Source organism: Ovis aries, chromosome 7 (assembly GCF_016772045.2).
Source record: "Ovis aries strain OAR_USU_Benz2616 breed Rambouillet chromosome 7, ARS-UI_Ramb_v3.0, whole genome shotgun sequence".
Classification (NCBI taxonomy): Eukaryota; Metazoa; Chordata; class Mammalia; order Artiodactyla; family Bovidae; genus Ovis; species Ovis aries.
In genome coordinates this window covers 49,962,592-49,981,415 of record NC_056060.1, presented here as the reverse complement: position 1 = coordinate 49,981,415, position 18,824 = coordinate 49,962,592, and the positions used below count along the sequence as shown (strand labels likewise).

Sequence of the window (18,824 nt, the reverse complement as noted above, 5' to 3'; positions counted from 1 at the left end):
CATGGGGAACCCTGGGGTATCATTGTTCTGTCTGAGTTTCAGCAATTCCCTGGGGGTGGTGGCACTTCAGGATTAGAAAAAGATGCTTATAAATACACCTGAGACTGGAAGGTAAGTATAAGTCTATACCCTCCAAACCAGGCCCAAACAAGGGGCTTTTGCTACTGGTGGTGCAGAAAGCTATGGCTAGCTCAGGTGCACAGGAGCCAGCTGGCAGCTTGTGGGGGAGGGGGCTCGGCCCTTTCCAACAGCATGATTAAGAGTTTCTGGCAACAGGAGCAATAACTGGCTAGAGACCAAGAAGGAGCCGTTTATCTGGCCGCTGGTGGGGGTGAGTGATAAAACTCACCCTCCCTCTGGCTCGGCGCCCGAGACAGGGTCATCCTCAAGGGAGGTGCTCGCTGTGAGCCCCCCTGGCCTCTCTCTGGCTTGGGGAGGCGATTTTCCCCACACAGGCGAGCTGTCCCCAGCCAGGCCACTGCCTAGACTCACCCTGGCCTCAGTCAGGGATGGCTACCATCCTCTCCCAGGTGTGTGCTTTCTCCCTTCAGGCCCCACAGACTCCGAAGGAGGAGAGGATGATCGCCAGCCGGGAGACAAAGCAGGATTGGGAAGATAAACACCGCAGCTTCTCGGGGAAGTGAACCACAGATCATGAGGGAGACTGGGTAAAAGAGACCTGGATCTGGAGTCTAAAAACCTCATTTCCATCCTGGCTATGTCACGGACTGCAGGTGGCCTCGAGCAAATCACCATAGTCTCTAGGCCTCTGCTTTTCAGTAGTGAGTGGGGTTGGTATTAGAGACCCAATAGGGCTGTTCTGAGGACGAAATGGGTCATCTATGTATGTGAAACTCTGTAAAGCAACTCTGCATGACTGGCCATAAAACATTTGTAAGAATGTACTCTTTGCTAAGTCGTCCTCCATTATAACGCTCTTCTAATTCACTGAATACTCCCATTGCTTCCCCTACTTTTTATTACCAAAGTATCCCAGCATAGAAAAAATTGAAAGAAGAGCACAAAGAATTACTGTGTACCCTCCAGACAGATTCAGTAACTGTTAACATGTTAGCATATTTATTCTCTCTCTCTATGCATATTTATGTGTGTGTGTGACACAGAACCATTTGATTTCTCTCTCTCACTGTATGTATATATATGAAAATGAATGTCTATAAGTCTCTGTTCTCTTTTTTTCCCACATATATATTTGAGCCCAGTCTCTCAGGCCTCCAGGGGCCTCTCTTGTTCTTACATTACCTGCGGCATCTCTCTCTCCCTACTGGACTAGGAACACCTCAAAAGCAGGGACAAGGTAGTTACCATTGTCTCCCCAGGACTCGCAGAAGCTGGCATGGAGTAGGCATGTGACAAGTGACCATTGAGTAAATCCCTCTTCAACTAACCAACATACACTTTTTTTTTAAGTAAATCAGTTTTAAGTCATTTCATCTGGCAAATTCCAGATCCCTGCTGGTGATAATGGAAAAAAACACCCAGAGGTGCAGGAAGTTCAGGTCTTGCTCTACTTCCCCCTCTGAAAGCATGGGGACTGAAGTCACTTGGGACTCATAGGGAGAGGCTGTACTCTACAGCTACGATGCAGCCATCTATTTGCAATATGGAAATACTCTCCGGACCAGAATCTACTCTGGAAAACACACGTGCAGGGACAAGCTGACTCTGTCCCCACAATGGACCTCACAGAAGTGATGTAAGTCCTTTAGGTTTTCAGGGAACCAGCAACCCACTTTCAGACCAGTACGGGTGGGAAGAGGGTATGTTGTTGTCTGGCCTATAAATTCCCTACAACACTCATGGAATTGACGGGAATTTTAAGCTTCCCTCAGCCTCAGATGGGGCTTCTAAAGTAGCACTAGTGGCAAAGAACCTGCCTGTCAATGCAGGATATATAAGAGACATGGGTTTGATCCCTGGGTTGGGAAGACCCCCTAGAAGAGGAAATGGCAACCCATGCCAGTATTCTTGCCTGGAGAATCCCATGGACTGAGGAGCCTGGCGAGCTACAGTCCATCGGGTTGCAAAAAGTAAGACACGAATGAAGCAACTTTGCATGCAGGCAACTTCAGATGGCTCTCTTTAAAACAGTTTCTCAAACTTTAATGTGCATATGAATCACCTGAGGGGCCTGATAAAATGAATGTTCTGTTTCAGTACATCTGGGATGGGCTCCAAGATCTTACGTTTCTACCAAGTGTTTGGGTCGTTCCAATGTGGCTGGTCCCCAAAACACACTTTGAGAAACAACATTCTGAAGAACACAAAATAGCTCCTCGGTTACTTGGTGAACTAGTAATTAGCATGTACTTCCAGATATAAGAGCTTCCCTGGTGGTTCAGAGGTAAAGAATCTGCCTGCCAAGCTGGAGACATGGATTCGATCCCTGGGTTGGGAAGATCCCCTGGAGAAGGAAATGGCAACCGACTCCAGTATTCTTGTCCGGGAAATCCCATGGACAAAGGAGCCTGGTGGGGTACAGTCCATGGGGTCACAAAGAGTCGGACACAACTTAGCGACTGAACAACAACAACTAGATATAAGGCAGTGTGCCAGCACTGGTTGTACCAGAAAATGGGAAGAAATGCAAAGATGGACAAAATGCAGTTCTTTGCCTCAAATCCAGCTGGATCTGCCTCATTACTATGTTTAGGCCTTAATTCTTACAAGCTATAATCTATACAGTGGATATTGTTGCTCTCATTTTGCTTGTGAAGAGAGTGGGGTTCATTCAGTCCATCTTATCCAAGCCAGTGAAAGGATACTGTGAGAACTGAGCTGAGGTCTCCCTGACTCCGAGACCTGTGTTTTCCACACACCTCTCTCACACCTGGTCTTCATGCACTTCTCACTAAGTGCTCAGATAGAAGGGCAGGGAGTGCCCTTAAAGCACATCTCGGTAGCCCCTGGGGAAAGAAAGTGTGGTAGCAGCAGGCAAGAGACACTAAGTGACCACCAGAGAGAGGAGTTAGGACCCAGCGGGAACCTCGAGGGTGCCTTGCCTTGGGTCTTCGTCTGTCTCAGGTAATATATTCCCTCATGCAGTGGGTCAAATGCAGCCTACACTAGTAAACTTCAGCCATGAATTATGGCCGGAACTTTGGATAAATCACTGCCCTCACCTGGACTCAAAATGGGAAGCTGTTTAATTTCTTTCCTCTCTGACAAAAGTTCTTCCGGTCTTCCCTTCACCCTCAAGTCAAGGTGAATGTCTCTTTGGTATGTCCCTACTTGGGGTCCCCCAAACCCAACTTCTTAGCTCAGGACTGGGAGTTTCTGGGGCTCACTCTGCAGTCTTCCTGCTTTCCTTCCTAATTCTACCGTGTTTATGAGCACAACTGTGCCAGATGCTGTGCTGAAAACTGGGGATGTCAAGGTGATGAGATGACCACCCCCACACACATCAGTGTGGCCCAGGGCTTTGGAGGATAGCAGCTAACTCAGCATGGGTGGGGACAGGCAGCACTGAGTGGGCAGCTTCCCCGCCTGCCAGGGCTTCATTCCCCAGCAACCCTATGAGGTGAGGATGCATGTAAAATCACCCCCATTTTAAGATGAAGAAACAGGCTTACAAAAGTCATCACACAATTATTAAGGATCAAATAAAATATGCAAAACCACTTAGCAGAGTATCCAACAAGTAGGAAATAAATGGTACCTACAATGCCTTCTTTAGGGGGAAGAATTAGGGGAGGAGACATTTAGGGAGTTTGAAATTGACATGTACACATGTACACACTGCTGTATTTGAAATGGATAACCAACCAGGGCCTACTGTGTTGCCCAGGAAACTGCTCAATGTTATGTGGCAGGCTGGATGGGAGAGGAGTTGGGAGAATGGAAACATATATGTATGGCTGAGTCCCTTCCTCGTGCATCTGAAACTACTACATTTTTAACCGGCTATACTCCAATGTAAAAAAATTTTTTAAATAATAATAAAAAATAAAATGCCTTCTTTAAACAGCAGAACAGAGAGGAGGGGCCAGTTAGCCTTGCTCTCAGTCACAAGAAACTGGAGAGTTGAAAAAAGGCCTCTTGACTCCCCTGGAGGACAAACATCAGGCTTGGGACTGACCACACATAATGAGAAAACTGCTGAGGAGCAAACTAAAAGAGCCATCGAAAAAGGGCTTGACAGGGTCCAAAGTGCCCCAGCGCACCGGTGAGGGCAGTGTGAGCTCTGATGGAGGGGTGGCAGTGATAAGTCACTCTGCGGGCAGCTCAGACAGCAGTGGCAGCCCCACAGCCCTCTGTCCTTCTTAGACGGCTGCTCACCCCAGGCTCAGCTGGTCCACGTTTCAGCTGTCACGCTCCCCATCTGGGTAATGGAGTGTTGTGAAGCACGTTGGAGGCCATCAATTAGCGTTTAACTCCGTGTCTGTTGGGTCGTATTTCCAAGGATGCTTCACTCAGATTCACGGTAGAGGTAAATCTTGCTCCTTTTCATTCAATGACTTGGAGTTAAAATGCCGCCCAACAGTTTCTCCCAAAGAAATTGAGATTTATGGGTCACTGTCAATATCAACACATGTTGACCATTATTTGAAAGCCTCCTAGGTCTTCGGGACTGATTGCTATTTACTTTGAAAGATGACTGTGGCTTTATAATCCACTCAGGTTGCTGCATTTGTTTCTTCCCTTGGAGACATTTTTATTCTGCTTCATGCTGTTTTGCCTGGTGGCATAAGCCCCATTCCCCCCACCCTCAACCCCATGGATACTCTAATGTATTTGAGGCTCTGTGACAGACACAAGAGGGACCCGCTCATCCTCAGTCCAGATGCCAGTGTGGCAATAGGGAGAAAGCACCTTAGTAACAAAGTGCCCCTATTTTATGGACTGAAGCCACTAGACACAATCTGAGGTTACCAAGGAGCTTGCTTGAGGGGCAATAGGTGGGGTCCCCTCATTAACACTTCTGGCCTTTGGTGTGGCTGGGCAGGGTGTGGATATTGATACAGGAGCTGAGTCACTTAGATCAGTAATATTGACATTGGTTCTCAAACATGAGCCAGCATCAGAAATGCCAGGAATGTTTGTTAACAGAGATTTCTGAGCCCCACTCCAGACTTCTTGGTTCAGAAGGTCAAGGGTAGGGCCCAGGACTTTGCATTTCTAATGAGATTCCAGTTCAGTTCAGTTGCTCACTAGTGTCCGACTCTTTGAGACCCCATGGACTGCAACAAGCCAGGCTTCCCTATTCATCACCAACTCCCAGACCTTACTCAAACTTATGTCCATCAAGTCGGTGATGTCATCCAACCATCTCATCCTCTGTCATCAACTTCTCCTGCGTTCAATCTTTCCCAGCATCAGGGTGTTTTCCAATGAGTCAGCTCTTCGCATCAGGTGGTCAAATATTGGAGTTTCAGCTTCAACAACAGTCCTTCCAATGAACACCCAGGACTGATCTCCTTTAGGATGGACTGGTTGGGTCTCCTTGCAGTCCAAGGGACTCTCAAGAGTCTTCTCCAACACCACAGTTCAAAAGCATCAATTCTTTGGTGCTCAGCTTTCTTTATAGTCCAACTGTTACATCCATACATGACTACTGGAAAAACCATAGCCTTGACTAGATGGACCTATGTTGACAAAGTAATGTCTCTGCTTTTTAATAGGCTGTCTAGGTTGGCCATAGCTTTGCTTACAAGTAGTAAGCGTCTTTTAATTTCATGGCTGCAGTCACCATCTGCAGTGATTTTGGAGCCCCCCAAAATAAAGTCAGCTGTTGTTTCCACTGTTTCCCCATCTATTTCCCATGAAGTGATGGGACCAGATGCCATGATCTTCGTTTTCTGAATGTTGAGCTTTAAGCCAAGTTTTTCACTTTCCACTTTCACTTTCATCAAGAGCCTTTTTAGTTCTTCTTTACTTTCTGCCATAAGGATGGTGTCATCTGCATATCTGAGGTTATTGATGTTTCTCCTGGCAATCATGATTCCAGCTTGTGTTTCTTCCAGCCCAGCGTTTATCATGATGTACTCTGCATAGAAGTTAAATGAGCAGGGTGACAATATACAGCCTTGACATACTCCTTTTCCTATTTGGAACCCATTTGTGGTTCCATGTCCAGTTCTAACTATTGCTTCCTGACCTGCATACAGATTTCTCAAGAGGCAGGTCCGGTGGTCTGGTATTCCCATCTCTTGAAGAATTTTCCACAGTTTATTGTGATCCACACAGTCAAAGGCTTTGGCATAGTCAATAAAGCAGAAATAGACGTTTTTCTGGAACTCTCTTGCTTTTTTGGTGATCCAGAGGATGTTGGGAATTTGATCTCTGGTTCCTCTGCCTTTTCTAAAACCAGCTTGAACATCAGGAAGTTCACAGTTGATGTATTGCTGAAGCCTGGCTTGGAGAATTTTGAGCATTACTTTACTAGCATGTGAGATAAGTGCAATTGTGCGGTAGTTTGGGCCTTCTTTGGCATTGCCTTTCTTTGGGATTGGAATGAAAACTGACCTTTTCTAGTCCTGTGGCCACTGCTGAGTTTTCCAAATTTGCTGGCATATTGAGTGAAGCACTTTCACAGCATCATCTTCCAGGATTGGAAACAGCTCCACTGGAATTCCATCACCTCCACTAGCTTTGTTCGTAGTGATGCTTTCTAAGGCCCACTTGACTTCACATTCCAGGATGTCTGGCTCTAGATGAGTGATCACACCATCGTGATTATCTGGGTCGTGAAGATCCTTTTGTACAGTTCTTCTGTGCATTCTTGCCACCTCTTCTTAATATCTTCTGCTTCTGTTAGGTCCATACCATTTCTGTCCTTTATCGAGCCCATCTTTGCATGAAATGTTCCCTTGGTATCTCTGATTTTCTTGAGATCTCTAGTCTTTCCCATTCTGTTGTTTTCCTGTATTTCTTTGCATTGACCGCTGAGTAAGGCTTTCTTATCTCTCATCGCTCTTCTTTGGAACTCTGCATTCAGATGCCTATATCTCTCCTTTTCTCCTTTGTTTTTTCCCTCTCTTCTTTTCACAGCTATTTATAAGGTCTCCCCAGACAGCCATTTTGCTTTTTTGCATTTCTTTTCCATGGGGATGTAGTCTTGATCCCTGTCTCCTGTACAATGTCACGAACCTCGTTCCACAGTTCATCAGGCACTCTATCTATCAGATCTAGGCCCTTAAATCTATTTCTCACTTCTGCTGTATAATCTTAAGGGATTTAATTTAGGTCATACCTGAATGGTCTAGTGGTTTTCCTACTTTCTTCAATTTAAGTCTAAATTTGGTAATAAGGAGTTCATGATCTGAACCAGTCAGCTCCTGGTCTTGTTTTTGTTGATTGTATAGAGTTTCTCCATCTTTAGCTGCAAAGAATATAATCAGTCTGATTTCGGTGTTGACCATCTGGTGATGTCCATGTGTAGAGTCTTGTGTTGTTGGAAGAGGGTGTTTGCTATGACCAGTGCATTTTCTTGACAAAACTCTATTAGTCTTTGCCCTGCTTCATTCCACATTCCAAGGCCAAATTTGCCTGTTACTCCAGGTGTTTCTTGACTTCCTACTTTTGCATTCCAGTCCCCTAAAATGAAAAGGACACCTTTTGGGGGTGTTAATTCTAAAAGGTCTTGTAGGTCTTCATAGAACCATTCAACTTCAGCTTCTTCAGCATTACTGGTTGGGGCATAGACTTGGATTACTGTGATATTGAATGGTTTGCCTTGGAAATGAACAGAGATCATTCTGTCGTTTTTGAGATTGCATCCAAGTACTGCATTTCGGACTCTTTTGTTGACCATGATGGCTACTCCATTTCTTCTCAGGGATTCCTGGCCACAGTAGTAGATATAATGGTCATCTGAGTTAAATTCACCCATTCCAGTCCATTTTAGTTTGCTGATTCCTAGAATGTCGACGTTCACTCTTGCCATCTCTTGTTTGACCACTTCCAATTTGCCTTGATTCATGGACCTGACATTCCAGGTTCCTATGCAATATTGCTCTTTACAGCATTGGACCTTGCTTCTATCACCAGTTACATCCACAGCTGGGTATTGTTTTTGCTTTGGCTCCATCCCTTCATTCTTTCTGGAGTTATTTCCCCACTGATCTCCAGTAGCGTGTTGGGCACCTACTGACCTGGGGAGTTCCTCTTTCAGTAGCCTATCATTTTGCCTTTTCATACTGTTCATGGGGTTCTCAAGGCAAGAACACTGAAGTGGTTTGCCATTCCCTTCTCCAGTGGACCACATTCTGTCAGGCCGTCCATGGGGCTGCAAAGAGTCAGACACGACTGAAGCAGTTAGCATGCACATCCGCAGCTCTACCCAAACCTGACTGAGCAGCATTCACATGAGAGGGTGCGTCCTCTGATGGGGAGATGTCAGCCTGACCACAGGGGACTGGCTGCGGATCACGAGGATGTTGGGGGAGGCAAGGATGACTCCTGCTTCCTCAGGGACAAGCAGAACGACTTCTCTGTTCCTCACACATTGGGCCCCTGCTCAACGTTGTGCTGTAGCAGCTCATCTCCGTGGCAGGGCTGGTGTGTGAACATGGGGAAGATCCTGGATAACCTCCCAGACTCAGCTGTTTGTAGAGCGATGGATTTTCAATTCATTTTTTCATACAATGGAGCCCTAATGCAACTTTTAAGCCTTGCTTCCTCCAGGGAAAGTAAATGGGTGAAATAAATAAAATTAACATTTTTATTGGCTTCTTCAGAAGTTCAGGAGCCTATTTTCAAAGCTGTGTTAAATACACACTTCAGTGATGCTCTAATCCATACCACAGTGATTCTCAGATTATAGTTCCCAGACTAGTAACGTTAACATCACCCAGGACCTTGCTAGAAATGCAAATTCTCAATCCCACCCCAGACCTACTAAGTCAGAAACTGGGTGTGGAGCCAACTGTCTATTTTATCAAGCCCTCGGGCGATCCTGATGTGTGCTAAAGTTTGAGAATCAATGCTCTATACACGTGTTTGATTCAATTCACCAAGTTCAAAGGGACCACCTACAATAAAAACTAAGGCTTTATGTTACAGATTTATTGTTCAATCTGAATTTTCAGTTCAGTTCAGTCACTCAGTCGTGTCCGACTCTTTACTACCCCATGAATCACAGCATGCCAGGCCTCCCTGTCCATCACTAACTCCCGGAGTTCACTCAGGCTCACGTCCATCGAGTCAGTGATGCCATCCAGCCATCTCATCCTCTGTCGTCCTCTTCTCCTCCTGCCCCCGATCCCTAATGAGTCTTTTCCAACGAGTCAACTCTTCGCGTGAGGTGGCCGAAGTACTGGAGTTTCAGCTTTAGCATCATTCCTTCCAAAGAAATCCCAGGGCTGATCTCCTTCAGAATGGACTGGTTGGATCTCCTTGCAGTCCAAGGGACTCTCAAGAGTCTTCTCCAACACCACACTTCAAAAGCATCCATTCTTCGGCGCTCAGCCTTCTTCACAGTGCAACTCTCACATCCATACATAACCACTGGAAAAACCATAGCCTTAACTAGATGGACCTTAGTCAGCAAAGTAATGTCTCTGCTTTTGAATATGCTATCTAGGTTGGTCATAACTTTTCCTCCAAGGAGTAAGCGTCTTTTAATTTCATGGCTGCAGTCACCATCTGCAGTGATTTTGGAGCCCCCCAAAATAAAGTCTGACACTGTTTCCACTGTTTCCCCATCTATTTCCCATGAAGTGATGGGACCAGATGCCATGATCTTCATTTTCTGAATGTTGAGCTTTAAGCCAACTTTTTCACTCTCTACTTTTACTTTCATCAAGAGGCTCTTTAGTTCCTCTTCACTTTCTGCCATAAGGGTGGTGTCATCTGCATATCTGAGGTTATTGATATTTCTCCTGGCAATCTTGATTCCAGCTTGTGCTTCCTCCAGCCCAGCGTTTCTCATGATGTACTCTGCATAGAAGTTAAATAAGCAGGGTGACAATATACAGCCTTGACATACTCCTTCTCCTATTTGGAACCAGTCTGTTGTTTCATGTCCAGTTCTAACTGTTGCCTCCTGACCTGCATACAGGTTTCTCAAGAGGCAGGTCAGGTGGTCTGGTATTCCCATCTCTTGAAGAATTTTCCACAATTTATTGTGGAATTTAGAGGAATACAAATGTGAAACAGTTTTATATTGCTCCCATCCATGCCTTTGACCATGTAAAGTCATACTTTTTCATCCCTTAATAGCATCTTGAGATTTCCTAACATTTGGTCATTAAGTCTTTTTTTTTTTTTTTTCAGTCTCACTTTATTCTAAAGCCTCAATCTCATCATCTGATTTTTTGACATTCTTCCTTTTTTCCCTTAGGAGCTAGATTCAGCAAGGAAGTGGGATTTGCAGTGGGGAGAGGATAGTTGTATTCTTTCTATCCTTTTCTCACTGGGGCAACATGTGGTGGGGTGGCGGAGCAGGCCTGGTACTGAAGGTGCTCCCCCTCCCTTTGTAGGGCCTATCCTCTCTGGGGAAGCTTAATGAGGTGCCAGTGGGGGACACAGAGATTCTAAGTGCTCATTGGCTGTCTGGCCTCACTCAGGTCCAGTCTGGGCCCATCTGCCGCTGGTGGCCTTGGCTTTGAGGATTTGTGTGTGGCTCTGAGGCTCCTGGCACTGTGAGCCCAGCTGCTCTGTCACCAAGAAGGACAGCTATGGCCCCTTTTGGCTTCTCCAGTGGTCCATGCCCCTGCCACTCTGTCCTCATATACAGAGCCTCAGAAACTGCCAGAATCTTCTTACTTACCCTCTGAGGGCCGAAGGAAACCGAGCTGAGGATCCCCCTCAGACTCACCACATTCCAGGTGCTTCTCTCCCTTGGCTGAACTGCCTGTCTTCAGATAGCTGAAGCAGGCATGATCTCTGTGTTCCCACAGAGACCCCAAAACTCTCTCCATCACTGTATGTCCCCCACCAATGGGGCCAAGGGTCTCAACACCCCAGCAAGCATCTGGCCTGAGCAGTGTGACTACTGCTGCCTCCTAAAGGCCCTGCACCTAGTCACCTCCATACATGATTCTGATAGATGCCCCCGATTTGATCTTAAATTATCCTCCCACAAACTCCTACCTCCCTTCTCCCACCTGTCTCCCTACATGGAGCCAAGGGAGGGCAATAATGATAGTTGGGCCACTTCTTGGGACCCCCAGAGTTAGGGAAAATCTGGCCTTAATTGCTGACTCTCTTTAGAGAATATGAGTTACTTAGCACCTGGTGTTTCCAGCAAGGTTCCAGTGCAAGCCCTGTTCACTGTCCTCTTTGCTATTTGCTATGTGTTTGCACAAGTATTGGGCTTCCCTGGTGGCTCAAATGGTAAAGAATCCACCTGCAATGCAGGAGACTTGTGTTCCATCCCTGGGTGAGGAAGATCTCCTGGAGAAGGAAATGGCTGCCCATTCCAGTATTCTTGCCTGGAGAATTCCAGGGACAGAGGAGCCTAGCAGACTACAGATCACAGGTATTATCTGAGTTGACCACACAGTGATCCTGTGAGGCATTTAACCTAAATGAAGCCGGCTTGAGGGGTTAAGTCACAAGCCCAGTGAAACATGCCTGGTTACAACAGTGGAAGAGGAGCCAGCCCTGCAACTCCTGGGCACCTGTCCTCTCCCTACTATTTCATGCAAATGCCTCAGCAACACTTGTTTTTCAGCTCTAAACAAACTCAAAGCAACTAAGCAGAAAAATGCTTGCTTTCAAAGCCACTGAGCAGCTGACAGTGGAGGGTTTAGGGCATGCTGTTTCCTTAGAAAAAATACAAATGTTTCACATCAGTGATCCTAAGGGTTGTCTTCCCAGGCAAGGCCATATGACCCCAGGGAACCTCTAGTTGGCTTTAGTTAGCCAGCCCCTCCTGCTTTTCTGGGGTTAGGGAGTGGGCAGGGAAGGGGATGTAAGTTGGTACTTCTAAAGTAAAAAGCTAGGCAGCAGCTGATAGCACTGACTGGCCAGACCCTATGCTCTGGCCTCATCAAACACCCAGCCCAGGTCATACAGGGTCAGGGTACCATCTGTCCTTCTGGATAGCCCTGTCCAAAATGACTCATCTCCTCACATGGTGGGTGGAGGTTCATGGTTAAACTCCTTGCAATGGCAGAGTGCATGGCAATTTTCTAATCAACAGATGGTGTTGGAGCCCCTGCTACACACACAAGAGGCTCCTTTCATTCAAGTTTAAGTAAGTAAGGACTCATGGTGAACATGAGACCCTCACATGCCCTCGACTTGCGCACAACTTCCCCCAGGGCTGAGGTTCAGGGAGGAGCCACCCAGATCATATTTCCCCATCAAAGATCGAAGCCCTTACCCTTGATAGAAGCAGTTATTTTATTTTCAAGAATTCTGTGAGATTATTGTGAAGCACAGCCATTATTTTAATGTTAAATCATAAAACCTTAAATTACGTTAAGAACAACAGTAGTACTGAATCACTTTAACGTACAGTAAAGACAAACACAACATTATATATCAACTATGCTGCAGGAAAATAATTTTTTCTGAAAAAAAGAACAATAGTAAATACTCAAATTCCTCCGCTCCTAATTATTTTACTGCATTTTAATATTATCTCCGTTCTTAAGGTTATTGACATTTATGACGGAAATATTATATAATGATGTGCTAAACTGCATGTCTTCTCGACTCCTCATTAGTAACATCGCACTGGTAGCTAAATAGAAGCCATGATGGCTATATTCACACATGGAAACTGGCAAATACTACATTGTATTTTACGTAAATAAATATATAAAAACAAGATGAATATAATTAATCAGGGTTTGGTTGTTTTGCTGACTATGTAGAGCAAAGGCCAGCAGACTTTTTCTGTGAGGGCCAGGTAGTAAATTTTCCCCTTTGTAGGTAATGTAATGTCTATTGCAACTACACAATTCTGCTATTGTAGCTTGAACACAGCTATAGACAATAAATGAATGAATGTGGTTGTGTTCCAATAAAACTTTATTTATAAAAACAGGTGGTGGGCTGGATTTGACAGGCCATAAATTGCAGGCCCGTGGTCTAGACTTAAGAAAGGCATGGAGAAAATGTTAACTATGTAGATTAAACTTAAAAGTATATTGTATCTGTCGTTGTTCATTGTAAATAGCACTAAAAATTGAGGAAATGTTCTTCTAGGATTCTAAAACAACTATCTGATACAGCGAAGAAGTAGCCTACGTCATTGTTGAATACCTGAAGTTCTGAAACAGGTCTTCATTGTTTAATTTTTGTCCTACTCCATGTATATAACAATATCAACTAACACTCCTATCTGAATTATCCATGTTCATCATTTGCAACCATGAGTTGGCTAGCAATAGAGAAGCTCAGCAAAAATTGACAAGAACATTCTGTAAGAATCAATTGACTATATGAAGTTTACAAAAAAGAGTATTGGATGTTTTATATCATATTATTTTCAAATTGTGTAATGAGTATCTTTGATGATAATAAGTTATATAACAAATTATATATGTATATATACGCATAATTTTTTTTCCAGTGAGTCAGTTGTTAGATACTTCCCATCACAATACTGCCTAAGGGGCATTTACATAAAAAGAGGTGTTACTGTCCAGAGTAGCACATGTGAAGGGCCAGAGGCACAGTCCAGAGCCCAGGGAAGGGGTGGTGTATCAGGGATGGAGGAACATTCAGGGCCCCCATCCAGGGTGTCCTGGAAGGCTTCATGGAGAATGTAGCACCCTAAAGAATGACAGGACTGAAAATGATTGGAGGGTGGCTACGTTTCATTCTGTTGCATGAGCAAAAAAGCAGAGATTGGAATGCCCTGACCTGGTCAGGACAACCGAGAGAAGAGGGTCAGCACTGGGGAGCAGTGGGAGATGAAGTAGGCCCAGATATACTTAATGACATGGAAACATGCCATGAGGTTGAGCAGAAAAAAAGCAGGCTACAAAATCTGTGCACTTGTGTTAAGGAAAAAAAAATTTTTGAAGAAAAGGCATTTAATGCCAATAGCTCTGGGTGACAGGATTATAGCTGATTTTGTTCTCATGCTTCTTAACACTTTTCTGTACCTTCCTTCTCTTCTGAAGTGGTGTGTATTGCTTTGATAATCATGGGAAAAAAAATGAGGTTTCCAGGTAGGAAGCTCAAGAAGCAGGCAGCCCTCCAGCACTGAGATAAACCTGCAGTCATAGCATGGAGAGGGCACATTTGCCCTGAGGCAGCCCAGAGGTCCCTGGAGGGAGGTGCTGGGGAGGGGTGCAGTAGAGCCTTGGAACAATCCCCCTCTCCTGGGAAGATTGCAGGAGCACAAACACCACAACCTCGGATTCCCCCTGCCCCCTGCCCCCACACCCCCCCACCCCACCCCGCATACGCTCACCCCACCCCCACCCGCCACCCCGGCTATCTGCCCTGCCTCTTAGCCTCAGGGGAATGTCTTCTTTCTCTTTTCTCCCCCAAGCACTAGTTGGCAAAGTTTTCCCCTCCATGCTTACAAAAGCAGAACAAATTGAAAAAGACAAGAGATCCTCTGGTTTTTTGGGGGGGTTCACAACTGCAGTTTTCCCAACTGAAGCAGGAAAACAATTTTTTTAAGTACACCAGATTGATAAAATTGGAAAATTAGAAGGGATCCTGAAGAACATCTAGTTTAACTCACTTTACTAATAAGGAAACAGAAACTAAGGAGGTCAAGTGGCATAGCCAAGGGCACAGAGCTAGGTGGAAACCAGTCTCCAGCAGAGGTGACACCCAGGCGTGATACCTCTTTTCTCAGCATCTGAGTCCTATCAAAGGAGCCCAGAGGCTCATCACCAGATGTGCTGAGCAGCCATGGGCTTCAGAGCATGGCCAATTCTAATCCTTTCTCAAGCTTATCCACGGATAGCAGGAATGCCTACAAGGTACCCAAGTTTTTTGTATTGTTTTGTTTTAATTTTTATTGGAATATAGCTGCTTCACAACACTGTTTCTGCTGCACTCAAAGTAAATCAGTTATGCATATACATATATCCCTTCTTTTTTAAGATTTCCTTCCCATTTAGGTCACCAGAGAGCATTGAGTGTGTTACACACTCAGTGAGCATTCCCTGTGTTACACAGTAGGTCCTCAGGTTCTCAGTTATTTTATGCATGGTATCAATAGTATATATATGTCAATCCCAGTCTCCCAATTTATCCCACCCCCTTTCTTCTCTTGGTATCCAAAAACTTGTTCTCTATGTCTGTGTCTCTATTTCTGCTTTGCAAATAAGCTTGTATGTACCATTTTTCTAGATTCCACATACAAGCAATATTACAGGATATTTGAACATAACACAACCTAGAGGAGCTCCTCAGTGCACTGGACTATCCTCTCCCCACACATGGTAGATAAGACCATCAAAGCTGTCTTCTCCATAATGCCTTTCTTTGAATGAGGCCTTGTTATTTCGTGATCAGTCACCTTATTGTTATTATCTTTACTTACAAAACTAGCCAGATAATTTTGTTTGGTAATCAAAAGGTCTTAACACATTGGCTTGGTCATTTTCTCCACATAAATTTGGCCAAACTGGGCATAAGATGGGGATTTTCTCTTGCACCTAAACACCTATCTGCCTCCATAATTCACACAATTCCTTTTCCTCTTCTTCCTGGACCAAAGCCCATGTCTCCCATGGGTATTGTCTTCACATCTCTCTGTATACATGCCATGTTGTTATTCTTAAATTATACGCTACTAGAGCACAGGGAATTTATAAGCTTATGCTTTTTCTGTATCAGAAGCATCTGTAGCTGGAGGATTAAGAAATACATTTTCATGAGCTAGATAGTAACAAAAATTAAATGGCAAAAGTCCTTGCTGTTCCCAGTAGCTGGAGAGCTTTAAAAAAAATAGTAATAATCACCTATTTCAGATTTTTAATACTACAGAGACAGGGAAAATTCTGGAGAAAAACTTGTGCCTGTATGTCTCATGCCATGCCTCTTAAAAGAAGAATAAAATTTTAAATGGGGTTGTCAGGAAGAACTAAGTCAATGTGAAGTTCAAACACTGACCTTTGAAGTTTGGAAATGGACTTCTCTGGGCCAGACGGATGTTTGCTATCATTAAAACAACAGGTGAAGCTCTCCACCACATCCTCCACTTGGTGCGATTAAAGCATAACCCAGGCTAATGAAGGAAAACAAGGAGAACCACTCCGACTGTCCTTTGTATTAGTATACACACTAATCCATGTGTATGCTGTTGTTATCATATAGCAGAGAGATTGTCCTCATCCCAGACTCTTTCCTCCAAGTCACAACATCTGGGATGACATCTTCCAAAGAATAAGTCAAATGTTTTTCTACCTAGCCTAAACCCTCTGTCTTAGATGCTTTCTTTTTTTAGACCAGCTTTCCATCAGAGCAAAAACTCAGAAACCAAAGATTCCTTGTTTCCAAGCTCTTCCCAGTAGAATCTGGGTCACACTTATGCCCCAGGAATTACACACAGAGGACCACCCTGTCCCTTGTCCTTCACACCAGTGACTCAACAGAATGAGGAGTGAAGGAGGTTCTAGCACCTTCTGAAAGGGGCCCCGTGTCAACCATTTCCCTGGTCTTTAGGAGATGGATTAAATTATGCATTAGCTCAACCCCAATGCCTGCTATCAGTAACATCACTCAGATCCTTACATCCATGCTGTATTATTTTATGAGGAAGGATAATAGATTATATAATGTTGAAAAGGCTATAAATCTCCCTTTGGCTATGAATGCAAAATGTTCTAAAAGGAGGGATGGGGGAATCGCTTCATATTTTTCAGGTGAGATATGTATTTTCTTGTTTTGTTGGTAAAAAAAAAAAAAGCTTTTGATCACTAAAAGCTAATGGCCTAGTAGACATGAGGTCGGGCAGGTCCCTCTTAGCACAAGACTACTGGCAAGCTTTGTCACACTCTAGAGGCCGACCTTTGACCTATCCTAGTGAGCAGGAAGTGACACAGAAAGTGTCTTCCTGGACCCTGATTCGGATGATGCCCACTAAGGAGGCAAGTATTTCCTGGTGAGGTTGTATTTTAGTCCACTAAGTTTCAGTAAAGCCACCTTCTCAAAGCTTTTAGAGAACTGGCTCATTGTTTTTTCCCCTTTGAGGGCCTCTTTTAGAGATTTAACAATAAATACATGCACACATTAAACCAAATAAAAGATAAAAAGACATAAGTCCCAGGCATGGTCCACGTTTTCAGGAAAAAAGCAGTTTCTGCAGGAAGTCCCACCCATTCCTAAAAAATGGAAAAAAATAAACATGGAGAGTCCACCAGCAAACAGGTGTTTCGTATCCCCTCAAGTCAGATAAATAGATTTTACATTTATGAGAAAACAAATAAACATTCCCCCAAATTGGGCTTGGCCCATTTCAAGGTACGAAACCAGCCTGCATTCTGCACACTGAGTTCTGGCCGTGTCTACAGACGTCACAGGAAGGAACTGGAAAACCCACACCTTTCCCAAGGATGCCTGAACTGGCCAAATTTCTTCTCTGTGTACTCGCTGGGGAGGGATGGAGTTATTGTGGGGCCTCACAGGTCCCGTGCAAGCAGCACGCTTTCTCCTTGCCTTATAGGTCCCCAGCAGCCCTGGACAGGTTCCTCTAAGATCAGAACAACAGCCAGGCATAGCCTCTCCCTTTTCCCTAAGAAGAGTTTCGTCCTGGGGACTCCCCTGCAAGGCCGTGTAGGTCCTGCCTCTCTGCTTCCAAGCTTACCTGTAGGTGTCAGAGTGGAGCCCCTTGAGGCCTGATCCCAGAAGTCTTTCCAACTCCTAATGAGCACCACTTCAAGTAAAGTGTTAGTCGCTCAGTCATACCTGGTTCTTTGCAACCCCATGTTCTGCAGCCCCCCAAGCTCCTCTCTCCATGGAATTCTCCAGGAAAGAATACTGGAATGGGTTGCCATTCCCTTCTCCAGGGGATCTTCCTGACCCAGAAATCAAACTTTCATCTCCTGCATGGCAGGCAGTTTCTTTACCATCTTATCTACCAGGGAAGCCCAGAAGTCTGCTCTGGAAGTCTTTCCACCTCCTAATGATCACCACTTAACTGGCTCTACAATAGCTGAAGACACAAACACCTGGCTTCTGTCTCTAAGGACACTGAAAACTGCAAACTCAAAGTGACCGACAGCTGAGTACATTAGATTTATTTTCTGCCTTATCTCTGTGTCTCCCAGGGAGGGTCTGGACAAGCCATGGAGCTGAGAAATAATAGGGTCCCAGACTAGGGAGCTGGGGGAAACAGGAGCATCTGAGAGAGGGAAGGAGTCAGACAAAGAATAGGAGGACCAAGCACCAAAAGGCTTGGAGAACGGCCGTCTCATTTAGCCTCTTGGCCCTTGCTTTTCTCGTCTGTAAAAGGGCAACGGGCCAGATGGGTGCGTCTCTGAAACAGGGAGCATCAAAGCTCTTAAACAAAGGAGTGACTACAGCATAATGCTTAAGGGAGCTGTGTTTGGGGCTGGTGCACAGGCTGGTTACAGGGAAAGAAAGCAAGCCAGCAAGACTTGCCTCACAGATGTGCAGACACCCAGATGGGAGTGAAGGGGATAACACTCAGGTGCAGAGAAGGAGGTGGTCCCTGCTGCAAAAGAGAGGTTACTGCTGCTCCCTGTGTGCTGAAGTGAAGAGCTCCACGCTCACCTGAGCCTCTGCACTTCACTAACATTGACTGACCTTCTTAGGATGCCTCCTCCTCTCCCTGGTCCAAATTCCCTTTAAATTCCAGATTCTGCTTCTCCTTAAAACTTTCACACCCTGCTCTGTCCACCCATCCACACCTACCTGCCACTGTTTCCTGCTTAGTACCCAGGCCTGCTCCTGGAAGTCCCAGAAAGTACTATGCT

General features: G+C 45.0%; 2 protein-coding genes and 1 long non-coding RNA gene across 5 annotated transcripts in view; 1 reads left to right on the top strand and 2 right to left on the bottom strand.

The window, feature by feature from the left end:
- The window catches only part of LIPC (lipase C, hepatic type), a 187,223-nt gene that overhangs the window by 37,595 nt on the left and 130,804 nt on the right, over nucleotides 1–18,824 (top strand). The window lies entirely within an intron of this gene.
- Nucleotides 1–18,824, bottom strand: part of LOC121819974 (uncharacterized) — a 193,011-nt gene that overhangs the window by 97,993 nt on the left and 76,194 nt on the right. The gene's annotated exons all lie outside the window — the stretch shown is intronic.
- The window catches only part of LOC114115613 (acidic leucine-rich nuclear phosphoprotein 32 family member E-like), a 34,304-nt gene continuing 25,697 nt past the window's right edge, over nucleotides 10,218–18,824 (bottom strand). The window contains exon 2 of the mRNA XM_042252393.2: nucleotides 10,218–18,824. This exon is cut by the window's right edge and continues 21,587 nt beyond it. The gene's annotated coding sequence lies outside the window, so the exon portion shown is untranslated.